Source organism: Corythoichthys intestinalis, chromosome 1, assembly GCF_030265065.1.
Source record: "Corythoichthys intestinalis isolate RoL2023-P3 chromosome 1, ASM3026506v1, whole genome shotgun sequence".
NCBI lineage: Eukaryota > Metazoa > Chordata > Actinopteri > Syngnathiformes > Syngnathidae > Corythoichthys > Corythoichthys intestinalis.
The window spans coordinates 17,665,958-17,679,701 of NC_080395.1; the positions used below are offsets into that span (position 1 = coordinate 17,665,958).

At 44.0% G+C, this 13,744-nt stretch overlaps 1 protein-coding gene across 9 annotated transcripts in view; it reads left to right on the forward strand.

Moving 5' to 3' along the window:
* LOC130921629 (A-kinase anchor protein 13) overlaps positions 1–13,744 on the forward strand; it is a 276,582-nt gene that overhangs the window by 42,238 nt on the left and 220,600 nt on the right. The window lies entirely within an intron of this gene.

Consider the following 13,744-nt stretch of genomic DNA (forward strand, 5'->3'; position numbering starts at 1 on the left):
TGTGCTGGCTGTTAAAAAGGCTACCTTTTTATCATTCCGCATATGGTCCCGAACCTTGTGTTTTGTAATTCCTAAGAGGTGGATGAATGAAGTGCTAACTGTTGTAGTGACAGTGTTTTACATGTTGCAAGCTGTAATGTCACCAACAGAGCGGTATATTGAGATGTAATTGCATGCCATAGCATCATAGGGTATTTATAGGGATTATGTGACCATGACCTAGTAAAGAAATGTACTGTGGTTTTCAGATATAAAATGCAGTTGTGATGTCAAAACGATATGTATTTTTTGGCATATTGTTGATGCAGATGACTGTTTATCTGTTGACACGGTCCAGGGTGACTCGCATTTGGAAAAATGCCATTTAAGTACCCCCCCAATGACGTTGGCATATTTAGTTGCTTAAGGTGACCACAAAACACTAACAACAATTAGTGGCCAGGAGATGTTGTGACTCAACTGCAAAATGGGAAAGGCATTTCTGGAGCAATGTGAAACACTTTGTGGTATGCTTTAGTAAATGTCAAATGAAACTGGAGTCTAAAACATAAAAGAAATACTGTCATGCACTATGCGGTATAAAACGCGGTCACCACGAACCCGTCAAATTTAAATTGAATAACGTCATTGCCGTGTGCTGTATTTCAGTGTCCAGATCATCATATGAAGGGTTTTTGTCACTAGTATTTTCTAGGGGTGTGAGAAATTTTAGGCATGTGCCGGCAAAAATACCACGGTTTCACGGTATCATGGTATTGCAATTATAGCTCCAAAATGTGTTATTTTGAGATGTATAGGTTAAAAAATATATTTTTTTCCCCACTGAACAGGATTTTTTATTTTATTTTTCAGAACATAGTTGTAAATTGGAACATGAATATATTGTTAAAATAAATTATCAATAAAAAAAAAAATATATATATTTGAAATAAATTTAAAATAAATATAACTTATAGACCAGGGGTCATGAATTAAAAATCCTCTGGGTCCGAAATTAAAAAATTACAACAATCTCGGGTCCGGAAATATTTTTATTGCTTCTTTTTTTTTTTTTTTTTTACAAAAAATACAAACATATCTTTACGTGGCCGTGCTGATAATTATAACATTCAAAAATGTAAATAAAATATAAAAAATAAATTTGATAATAAGTAATAATATTTAATAATAGTTAATTAGTAATAAATAATAAAGCGATCATATTTTAGCCCTTAATTCCTTATTTTTTGAGAACGGATGGCAGAGTTCATAGGGAAACTTTGCGAAAAAGCTACGTGCTTCGTCTCATAGTGCCTTTTCAAATTGCTGCTTTTTACAAGCGCTACCGTTGTTCGACCATTCCTTACTACGCGGCGAAATGTCTACATAACGCTCAGCGTGCTTGCGCAAGCATCCGAACGCATGCGCACATCGGTCAGAAGCGGCGAGTACTCACTATTTTTGTTTTTATTTAGTTTTTTAGAACCTTTTCATTGCCCCAAAAATACTTTTTGCATGTATTACCCTCTCATACTTTTAACCATTGTGTTTTTATGTGTTAGCTTTGAAGCAGTTGACCACATTAGTCACGTAGCGTAGTTAAACCGTCCTTATTTATAACTGCATTTAAGTATTTTCTTAAGGCATTTTTAGAACGTTCTGCCTGTATGCATCCAAACAAAACAAGTTTAGCGCGCACAGTAGTACTTTGAGTGTCAAATTCGAGTAATGTAGGACGTTTCGCCGATGTAGCAGATTTTGGCAGAACACGTCTCTGAACAGATGAGGCATGTGCTGCCGCCAGGTAAAATGAACAAAAATGTGTTGGTCTACTCCTCCTTAAACACTCTGTTTTCTGCATCAACCTTGCGTCGTTTTGAGCACGCCATTTGCCGTACCTTTTTGCCGTTTCTCCAACTTCATTCGGCTCAGTTTTTGGCTGTTACTCCGCGGAGTATGGAAAGCAAGTGTAAGACATGCTGTTCTAAAAATAACTTTCAAATGCTTCACTCCCATTGGCTGGCACACGTGCGTCACCGCTAAGGTTTTTGTTTGTTGCCACCCTCCGCTCTGTAAACCCGCAGAAAAAATGATTTTTGTTGTTGCAACGTGTATTAGCCCGTACAGCTTGAGATCTGGTCCAGACGGCTTGGGGGTCCGGAACCGGACCGAGGTCCGCGGTTCCGTGACCTCTGTTATTGACTATACCCACAGCCACAGCTCAAGTTGCTCAAGATTAGAGCAAGAACAAAATAATTTCTATAAAAAAGTAAAAACACTTCTGAATAAAAATTTTAAAACATTCTATTGCATGACTTTTTTTTTGAGGGTGGAAAAGCTTAAGTGAAATTTCGCCATTTTCAGCCACTGTGTCAGCGCTAGTCTACATGATGTCATGCCTAGGCCTGTCGCGATAACAAATTTTAGTGGGCGATAAATTATCTCATAAATTATTGCGATATGCGATATTATTGCACCCCCCAAAAAAAAATTTTTTTTTTTGAGCGTTTATTTTTATTTATTGTCATCATCATCGGTATCATTGACAGTTGCAAGATGTGATATGAGCAACCCGAAAAAAACGAAGAAAAGACAAGGGCTGACGAGAGAAGCATATGCTTATCAAGTCCCGTCCCCTTTTAACCAATTTACAATAACACAGTGAGAATACAGTATATATTAATAGATCAAGTACACCCATTTAAACGCAATAAATGTTTACTTTTAAAAAATACCTTTTAAGAAATCACAACTAAAAACAATAGACCATGCCTCTTTCAAGTAAAAGACAACAATATTAATACCGCACAGAAACACATATTAAATGTCTTTTTTCAAGAAAAAATAAAATTGCACTTAATAACTGAAGCATTTAGGCATATAGGTATAAAGTTGCAGTCACAGTAATTGCACTTCAACAACAACAGAGAAAAATAGACTAATTAAGTAGCAGTAACAAAAATTTGGCTCCCAAAGGTATCAAATATCATTTAACAAAGGTAAAACGGTCTCATTTCTTCAGCAATGTAGCGGACTTCACTTTCCGTCAGGGAACGCTATTTTGCGCGGTGTCGTCTGTATTTCTCACATCAAGCGAATACCTCTAATTGTCAATTAACATGACGAGGAGGCTCCGCTTGTTGCGATGCAGTTTTCTTACTAAGCAGTGAAAACTGGAGAGGATAATAGTGTTTCAAATGTAGATTTATTCTGTTGGCCATCTTTGTTGAAACAACCTCCAAAAACATTTTGCAGACTGGTTCGTCCTCTTCCTCATTCCGCTCGCTCATTGCTGTGCGCCGACCGTGCACTCGGCCCTGCCTCCATCCATTAAATGACGGTCACTCAAATTCAAATGTATAAAACGAACATACCCAGAAGTCAATAAAGGAAGCACAAGGAAGCTGAACTTTAAACAGCGCTGTCACGCACGTCTGCCACACATCCGGCGCAAGCGCGTGCGTCGCGCGCGCACGCACGCACGTGACAAACGCGCGCACGTGCACGCGAGGCGATAAATCGCAGCACGAAAATTACCGTCTTTATTTTTATATACCGCGCGATAAATGGAATTATTGCATATTGCGACAGGCTTAGTCATGCCTATGTGTAAAAAAAACATAAGGAATTCATAAGTTCATAAGTTAGTTAAAAATGTATAAGTTAGTTTAAAGTGTAAATATTGTTGTGGAAAGGTTTCATCTAAAGAAACAAACAAAAAAAAAAAACATTGGGAGTGAGACCTATCCTTGAGCCAACGAACGTGGATTTGTGCTTAGGGCAAGAGCATCTTTCGCAATTAGTGATCTTTGATGCTATCCCCTTTTTCCCTTCATTCTAGCGAATCAATCGTGTTTTCTCACTCTGTGGCTGGAACACTCGACGAAGTTGCTCTCCCAGCTAAGCCTTGGCTAACATTCGTCTTTGTTAGCTTTTAGTTAGTTTGTATATTGAATTTGAAAGGAAAATGTGAGTTTGTTTTTGGCGAACTTTTTCATGGTGCTAATCTGTTGCAGCTAGTCACACATGGAAAAATACAATTGTACAACGTTTTAAATGTATTCATTTTGTATATTCCGCTTACCACGATTTGAGAGCTCAATAAATTGAAGAAAAGTACGCCTTATGTTTGGAGTAGGGTTGTTCCGATCATGTTTTTTTTGCTCCCGATCCGATCCCGATCGTTTTAGTTTAAGTATCTGCCGATCCCGATATTTCCCGATCCGATTGCTTTTTTTTGCTCCCGATTCAATTCCAATCATTCCCGATAATTTTTCCCGATCATATACATTTTGGCAATCCATTAAGAAAAAAATGAATAAAACTCGGACGAATATATACTTTCAACATACAGTACATAAGTACTGTATTTTTTTATTATGACAATAAATCCTCAAGATGGCATTTACATTATTAACATTCGTTCTGTGAGAGGGATCCACGGATAGAAAGACTTGTGACTTTGTATATTGTGACTATATATTGCCATCTAGTGTATTTGTTGAGCTTTCAGTAAATGATACTGTAGCCATGCCTAAATGCATGATGGGAAGTGGAACCATGACTGTGCGTAGTGCTACTAATTGATATATCTTCTCTGCGTTGGGAAATAATATAAGGTGTTAAGAAAAAGATCATATGCTACTTTGCTTCCCCACATTGCTTCCCATGGCATTTCTAATCGTAGGGAGAGGGATTGCAAGGCTTTAGCCAATTAAAAAACGGCTCCAAAGGCTGCCAAAATTCACTCTGCTCATTTTACACTGCCTTTTATCTCTCTATATAGGTAAAACGGCGCCATTACAGATTGAGCGCGACAATGCATGGGAGGGTTGTGTAGCGCATGCATTAATTGCGTTAAATATTTTAACGTCATACATTTTTAAAAAAATTAATTACCGCCATTATCGGGATAAATTTGATAACCCTACTACCTTAAGCCTAAACTAAAGACTCTGGATGAGTGTAACATATTATGTTTGTAACATTAAATACAATTAGAAAACGATTTAATTAAAAAAATAATAAAAAAAAGGCATGGCCGATATTTTTTTGCCGATTCCGATACTTTGAAGATGATATGATCGTGCCGATCGATTGGGACATCTCTAGTTGGGAGTATTTGTTTTTGGGTTCACTGGCTGTCTAGTCGATAGTGTCACTTTCACACACAGCAACAAACGGGAGGTGGGGAGCGCTGCCGCGCCAAGCCACTTCTGGCTGCATTTTTGAGACATGAAAAATAGCGTATACCGTACTACGGTCTGACGGAAAATTTCAGTGGTTTTGAAACCGTGACGTTTTCGCACCATGGTAAACTGTGAAACCGGTAACCGGCACATACCTAGTGACAATATATCGAAAAAGTGGTATATCACGATACTTTGTCGCCCAAAAGGTTATCGATATGCTCCCACCAAGAATCGATATAATTTAAAAAAGATGTCTATGTTTAAATATACAAAAGGAACCAACAGGTTGCTACCAAAATCTTTCATCAGCATAGTGGTTTACATTAGCTGGTTGCCATTGACGGCGCTGGACATCCAATTAATTTAGGCAGAATTGGACATTTAGCCCAGTCAATGGCACAGAAACCAGAGCATTTACAGCCTGTCTTTTGTGGGCATTTACAGATCACTTCTTTTTCATTTGGGGCATTTCCAGGTTACTTGCTGTTGATTTTGAGTCACTTCCTATTCATTTGGGGGAGATTCTTGAGTCACTTTTATTTCGGTAATACCAAAATCAACAGCGAGTGACCCACAAATGCCCCAAAAGGAAAAGGAAAGTGACAGAAAATCAACAAGAAATGATGTGAAAATGCCGCAAAATAAACACATTGCCCGGCATTGGCTGCCACTGATGACCATAGACGCTTAATCCGTTTTAGTGGGAGGGATGCTGCTACCCTCAAAGTTCAAATAGATTGGACACTACTAGTGATGAACCCATTCCAATTCACAGCAGAGGGATGGAAATAGCCTGTTCTTCTGTTTATTAGTTGTTTTGTAGAATATCCTAGAATGATTTACTAACCAATGTATTGATAATTGTTGTATTGCCACATCGTGAGACCATCGTTATCATGATTTTATATCATATATTTATATCATTGTATCGCAAATCATATCGTATCGTGACAAACTTTTTTCATGGAGGAACATGGTCTTTTATCTAATACGTACAGTCATACTACGTGAGGCTCTTTTCAAGGCAGTGAAGCCACTCTGCTTCCGCAACTGAGTGTAGCCCAATTCCCACCTCATCAAGTGAGTTGCCCAATTATTGTAGTTAACTGCATCCACGCAGCTAATTTTAGAATTCTTTTCAAGTGCCCTCCAGTTGCTGGAGTGTTCAGGGGCAGTTGCACTCGGCAGGCTGGAGAAGGCACACATAGGAAGTGAGATAAGTCTGGGACAAGAGTTCTGCACTTGACAACGTTATCTCCAGTTTACAGTGGAGCTCTGATTTCATGGCGAACAAGTCAGGTTCATTGCCTCATTAGGCATTTTGAGAGAAGCTCTTATCAAGGGTTTATCATACAGCCCCTGGAGCCCCAAGAATAAAAACAAGGTAAACAAATAATATAAAAGCACCTGAGCACATTATATGTACTACTGATGCAATTTGTAAACAGTGGATTTGGGACAAAATATCATTTGACGTTTTATCCCGATATGAACCGTCACAATACGCATTGAGTTTGGAAAAAAACTGGATCGCGATATAATGACTAAATGCATTGGCACATGATTTGAGCAGAGTAGTCCATAAATGCTTAAGTCAATTCAAATTACTAACCTAGCGACCTTACTCTACAATAGGCATGTGCCGGTATGATATTCTGACAGTATGATAACCTAAAGCCAACATACCACGGTTTCACGGTATAACGGTATTGCAATTACAGCTCTGAAATATGTTACTTTGAGATACCTGGATTAACCACCCCCCGACTTTTTTCCATTGAACAGGATTTTTATTTTTTATTTTTTAGACCATATTAGCAAATCTGAACATAAGTATAATAAGTTATAATAATAATAAAACTATGAAATAAATAAAATAAATGCATGACAGAGTTAAATAAAAAAAAGTTCCGGAGTTTCACCTCCTCCAGCCATCGTGTAGCACAGCTGATTCACTGACACTGAGCAACAACCGGTGCGGGAGGGTTGAGCCTTGCAGCTGCAAGCAAGGGATTTCTCCATGCATTTATGGGACATAAAAACAGCTAAAACCTTAGGGACGGTATGATGGAAATTTTTTGCGGTTTTGAAACCTTGACGTTTTTATACCACGGTATACCTTGAAACCCGATAATTGGCACATGTCTACTCTACAAGCAGTCACCAACCATTTTGTGGCGCTCATGAGGACGGATCTGAAGAACAGGCTTCCCCCCAGTTTACAAGGATAGACAAGTAATAGCAGGTAATTAAATTGAAGTTAAATCAAACTTATGGTTTCCAAACTAAAATGATCACATAACAACAGAATAAAAAGCATAACTAGCAATTATTTAAACAACATGAATATGAAGCTCGAATTGCAATATGGTGGGACTACAGGGAAGTGAGAAATTGAGCAGTGATTGTCAAATGAGGCTTTTTGAAGCAATGAAGCTTTGCAGGCAATTGGTTTAAAGCTTCATGGAGGTTCATTTGCTCTCAAGTGGTCTTAAAGCTCAAGAGGCCAACAGTGTTGAGTAGGGATGTCCTGATTACATATTTTTGCACCCGAGTCAAAGTCCCAAGTCTGGTTTTGATATACAGTACTGTATATTTTTATTATATTATATTATGTATATACAGGACATACTGTATGTATATATTTTCCCCAAGTGGAAGCTTCCATGATCCTAATAAATTTAATAATTAAAAAAAAATATATACAGTCTTTTACAGTCTGTATATTCTTTTAAATTAAAAACGAGATCCTTTTCACCAGATTCCGATCCTCTGAAAATGGCCCAATCGGCCCGATTTCCGATCACGTGATCGGATCGGGGACATTCCTAGTGTTGAGAATTGTACGGCTATTTGTTTACGAAAATATAATGGGTTTGTTTTGCACAGTGTATTAACGTTTTCTTTTTTTTTGGAGGGCGAAGGAGAAGTGTTTCACTAGCTCTCAGTAATACTCTTTCGAAGCCACAAAATCCACAAAATGTGAGCTGACAATCACCACTGAATTTTGCGGCCGCTTTGTACTGTAGTCTGTCCTGCATTTTGCATTGCAACTGAAACAAAAAATACGTTTTAATGACATTATTTTTTGTATTTTTAACATTTTTTGATATCGTATCATGACCCTGGCATATCGAAGTGCATCGTATCAGGAGTTTAGGTGCATCGTCCCATCCTTAGTAAATACGGTCTTATTTTCATGACATTTGTCACAACGACTAAAGGTTTTGTGTCTGAACAAAACACAACCTCACCTCAATGTCAACAAATGTAAACAAAATCCAGACATCATAGAAACATGGTGCGCCATTAATTTTAGATTAGAAGCCACTTAATTGACATTCCTTTAACAGAAATGAGTGAGAGGAGTATGTCTCAGGTGTCCATTTCCGTTATCACTTTTCATGTGGTTGACATTCCCCCTCTGATCCTATCTTAAATTCACTAAGAGTCTTCATGCCTTTTACACGGAACAGAATCATGGGAAAAAGACCGTTTTAATGCGCAGTTGCAAAGGTTGAAAGCTTCTCCTGCCCTGTACCTGGCAAATTATGTGCAATGTGAGACGTATAAAACGTTAGCGTGACAGCAACGATTGCTTTCAGCACAGCAGCGGAGGAAGCATGAATCTCCTCTGTTAAATGAAAAATCCTGGTCCTGACTTTCCAATAACCTCACGATCCCTTGATTCTTTTTGGCTTTTGCATTGATTGCAAAGTCACTTTTAGCCACTGATAAATTCATGCAATTTAGGTTGCTTTTCGATTGGTCACCAGCAGTGCTGTCACAGATTATTTGAAAAAGTAACTTAATTACTGATTATGCCACAAAAAGTAATCTAGTTACTTAACTGATTACTTCATTATCAAAGTAACTAAGTTACTTTTAAAAGTAATTTATCAGTTACTTTTGAGCAATTTCTCTCCCTTTGCTGCCTCAACATAAGAATGACAACAAAAAAATGTCATAGCATGTAATTGATTATCTGATAAATGAATAGAAAATAATGCAAATTGACTGCAAAATTATCAGCAACACACAAATGAATTGCACAGTGCAATAAACACAAAGGTGGGGGCGGGTGCGAATGCGCGCGCACAACCCGGAAGTACGTTGTACACACACGCGGTCAATTTGGCCACAAAACATGGAGGCAAATAAGCATTTTACACTCAGTTGGACTTACAAAACATCCCAAAGATGCTACACGAACAGTAGGGTTGGGTAGCGGGCATCGAGCATCGATGGGATCCGGGACTAAGACTAAGAGACTAAGACCACCGACCGAAAAAAATAGCTGCCGAACAAGTGGCTGATTTAGCTTAGCACAAAAACGTGTTGCGTGTTGCTGTCACGAAGATGTGTGGGCAGGCAGATTGTGTGGACCCAATTGCAGGGAAAACAAAGATGCAAGGCAGGTGGCAGTGAACTCAAAAAACGTTTTAATAATGACTAACAAAAATCACAAAGTACAAACAAAAGGACTGGTGATCAAAAAGGCAATGTTCAAACCAAAACTTACTTAAGCAGAGGGACTGGTACACGAGGGCGTGGAACGGACTTGACTTTGGTGAAGACGGACATAGACATAGACAATGACGCAACAAGGAGTGACAAGAAACTGGGTCATTATATACGCAGACAAGGGGTAACGAGACGAGGAACAGCTGGGTAACACAGGTGGATGCAGATTGCAGGATACAGTGGGAAAACACACACAGGTGAGAGCAATGGGTAATCACAGGGACAAGTAATACAAGGAGAAACCAAACACAAAACCTAACAGTACCCCCCCCTCAAGGGACGGATCCCAGACGTCCCGAGGAAACAAAAAGTCAGAATGTTGCTCGGAGGAGGGAGCAACACCAGCCCGTCACGGCCAGTCAGGCGGGCGTCCAGGACGCCAGACGTGGGCCGAACGCACGGGTCGATCGGGAGGGCGCCCGGGGCGCCAGACATTGGGTGACCGCACGGGCAGATCAGGCGGGCGTCCCAGACGAGGTAGTGCTCGGTCGTCCATACCGCCACGTTGTGGCAGGAAACGGGGAGCAGCATCATCGGGGCGAGGGTCAGGAACAGAGTCGGAGTCGTCGTGCGGACCAGGAACGGAGTCGGAGCCGTCGTGCGGACCAGGAACGGAGTCGGAGCAGTCGTGCGGACCAGGAACGGAGTCGGAGCCGTCGTGCGGACCAGGAACGGAGTCGGAGCCGTCGTGCGGACCAGGAACGGAGTCGGAGCCGTCGTGCGGACCAGGAACGGAGTCGGAGTCGTCGTGCGGACCAGGAACGGAGTCGGAGTCGCCGTCGTCTGCTGGCGGGACAGCAGCGGAGTCGCCGTCGTCTGCTGGCGGGACAGCAGCGGAGTCGCCGTCGTCTGCTGGCGGGACAGCAGCGGAGTCGCCGTCGTCTGCTGGCGGGACAGCAGCGGAGTCGCCGTCGTCTGCTGGCGGGACAGCAGCGGAGTCGCCGTCGTCTGCTGGCGGGACAGCAGCGGAGTCGCCGTCGTCTGCTGGCGGGACAGCAGCGGAGTCGCCGTCGTCTGCTGGCGGGACAGCAGCGGAGTCGCCGTCGTCTGCTGGCGTGACAGCAGCGGAGTCGCCGTCGTCTGCTGGCGTGACAGCAGCGGAGTCGCCGTCGTCTGCTGGCGTGACAGCAGCGGAGTCGCCGTCGTCTGCTGGCGTGACAGCAGCGGAGTCGCCGTCGTCTGCTGGCGGGACAGCAGCGGAGTCGCCGTCGTCTGCTGGCGTGACAGCAGCGGAGTCGCAGGAGTCTGCTGGCGTGACAGCAGCGGAGTCGCAGGAGTCTGCTGGCGTGACAGCAGCGGAGTCGCAGGAGTCTGCTGGCGGGACAGCAGCGGAGTCGCAGGAGACTGCTGGCGGGACAGCAGCGGAGTCGCAGGAGACTGCTGGCGGGACAGCAGCGGAGTCGCAGGAGACTGCTGGCGGGACAGCAGCGGAGTCGCAGGAGACTGCTGGCGGGACAGCAGCGGAGTCGCAGGAGACTGCTGGCGGGACAGCAGCGGAGTCGCAGGAGACTGCTGGCGGGACAGCAGCGGAGTCGCAGGAGACTGCTGGCGGGACAGCAGCGGGGTCGCAGGAGACTGCTGGCGGAACAGCAGCGGGGTCGCAGGAGACTGCTGGCGGGAGAACAAGACTGCGGGGAGTCGGCGCTGGTGGCACTTGACTGCGGGGAGCCGGCGCGGGAGCCGCTTGACTGCGGGGAGCCGGCGCGGGAGCCGCTTGACTGCGGGGAGCCGGCGCGGGAGCCGCTTGACTGCGGGGAGCCGGCGCGGGAGCCGCTTGACTGCGGGGAGCCGGCGCGGGAGCCGCTTGACTGCGGGGAGCCGGCGCGGGAGCCGCTTGACTGCGGGGAGCCGGCGCGGGAGCCGCTTGACTGCGGGGAGTCGGCGCGGGAGCCGCTTGACTGCGGGGAGTCGGCGCGGGAGCCGCTTGACTGCGGGGAGTCGGCGCGGGAGCCGCTTGACTGCGGGGAGCCGGCGCGGGAGGAACTTGACTGCGGGGAACTTGACTGCGGGGAGCCGGCGCGGGAGGAACTTGACTGCGGGGAGCCGGCGCGGGAGGAACTTGACTGCGGGGAGCCGGCGCGGGAGGAACTTGACTGCGGGGAGCCGGCGCGGGAGGAACTTGACTGCGGGGAGCCGGCGCGGGAGGAACTTGACTGCGGGGAGCCGGCGCGGGAGGAACTTGACTGCGGGGAGCCGGCGCGGGAGGAACTTGACTGCGGGGAGCCGGCGCGGGAGGAACTTGACTGCGGGGAGCCGGCGCGGGAGGAACTTGACTGCGGGGAGCCGGCGCGGGAGGAACTTGACTGCGGGGAGCCGGCGCGGGAGGAACTTGACATGGTGGGATTGAAGGAGGGGTGAAGGAGCTACGGCCCTTACCTGGGCGCCCCCGCTGGCCACCACGCGGAGGTCCAGTGTAGATGGCCAAACGGGAACCCAGGTAAGGGTCCAGAGAAAAAGGCTGGGAAGGGGACGTGGAATGACTGAGGCGTGACAAAAACTGAGAGGGTGAAGAATAGGGCATGGAATAAAAATCTGGGTCGGAGTCGGTGTCAGAAAGAAAATCATATGAATTGCTATATTCTTCAAAATCAGAAAAATCTGAATCTAAAAAAACGTGGCGAGGCAGAACATAATCGGGGGAACGGGCGGATGGTCGTCGGCGTGCACGCCGGTCTCGGATTTTTCCCGCTGGGTCCACCATTGGTTGCGTCATTCTGTCACGAAGATGTGTGGGCAGGCAGATTGTGTGGACCCAATTGCAGGGAAAACAAAGATGCAAGGCAGGTGGCAGTGAACTCAAAAAAACTTTTAATGACAACTAACAAAATCACAAAGTACAAACAAAAGGGCTATGGCTCAAAAGGCAATGTTCAAACAAAACTTACTTAAGCAGAGGGACTGGTACACGAGGGCGTGGAACGGACTTGACTTTGGTGAAGACGGACATAGACATAGACAATGACGCAACAAGGAGTGACAAGAAACTGGGTCATTATATACGCAGACAAGGGGTAACGAGACGAGGAACAGCTGGGTAACACAGGTGGATGCAGATTGCAGGATACACTGGGAAAACACACACAGGTGAGAGCAATGGGTAATCACAGGGACAAGTAATACAAGGAGAAACCAAACACAAAACCTAACAGTTGCAGAGGAGACGTGTAGCGTCTGTACACCTCTTACATTCTTTTCCAACTGAAGTAATGTCCTTTTTGCCTGCTGCTTCCAGTAAGTCACCACTAAGGGAAGTCAAGCACACATAGCTAAACCAAAGAAAAAGTGTATTATCAGTTTAGAAAGAAATCAAACTTAAAAAGTAGTCAACTAAAGATCAAGGGACAGGACACTCCCAGGACACTTGACGTCTGCAAGATGTCAGCCCTAAACGAACTTGTAGAAATACAACCTAAAACAAACGATGCAATAGAATAAATGCCTGCAGCATAAGACATATAATTTAAAATATAAAAAATAATCGAGAAGTTAAGAAATAATATAAACTATGCAATTTCGTTTGGAGAATCATTTGGAACCGTAATAGAAATGTGGAATCTGAATCGGAACCGGAACTGTTCAAATTCAAATGATGCCCATCCCTAACGAACACGGCACCTCATGGTATAAATGTGCAACACGAATATGATGTTATATTGTTATATGTGATATGATATAAACAATGCTCGCCGATTACTACCCGCTGTTGCAATGGCAAAACTACAAAACGCCCGCGCATGTAGCGGCTTCAACCTATCGCTGGAACCCTCCAAAATGAAGGAAAAATACTCATGTACATTCATGGATTCACACAAATCAAAATTCCCTCGCACATCTCAACAGGTGGCTGCACTCGGCTCGAATGTGCACTCGTGATCCTCACGCCTCCCAAAACACTTAGAGCTTGTGACTCGAGACCAAAACAGGAAGTAACAATGAGGGGTTACCATGAAATCGAACACATAGTGGGAACCTTTCTAACATTTTCATTTAACATTTAAATTATCAATAAATTTTAAAAAATGACTGAGGTAACGGATCGGTACTCTGTA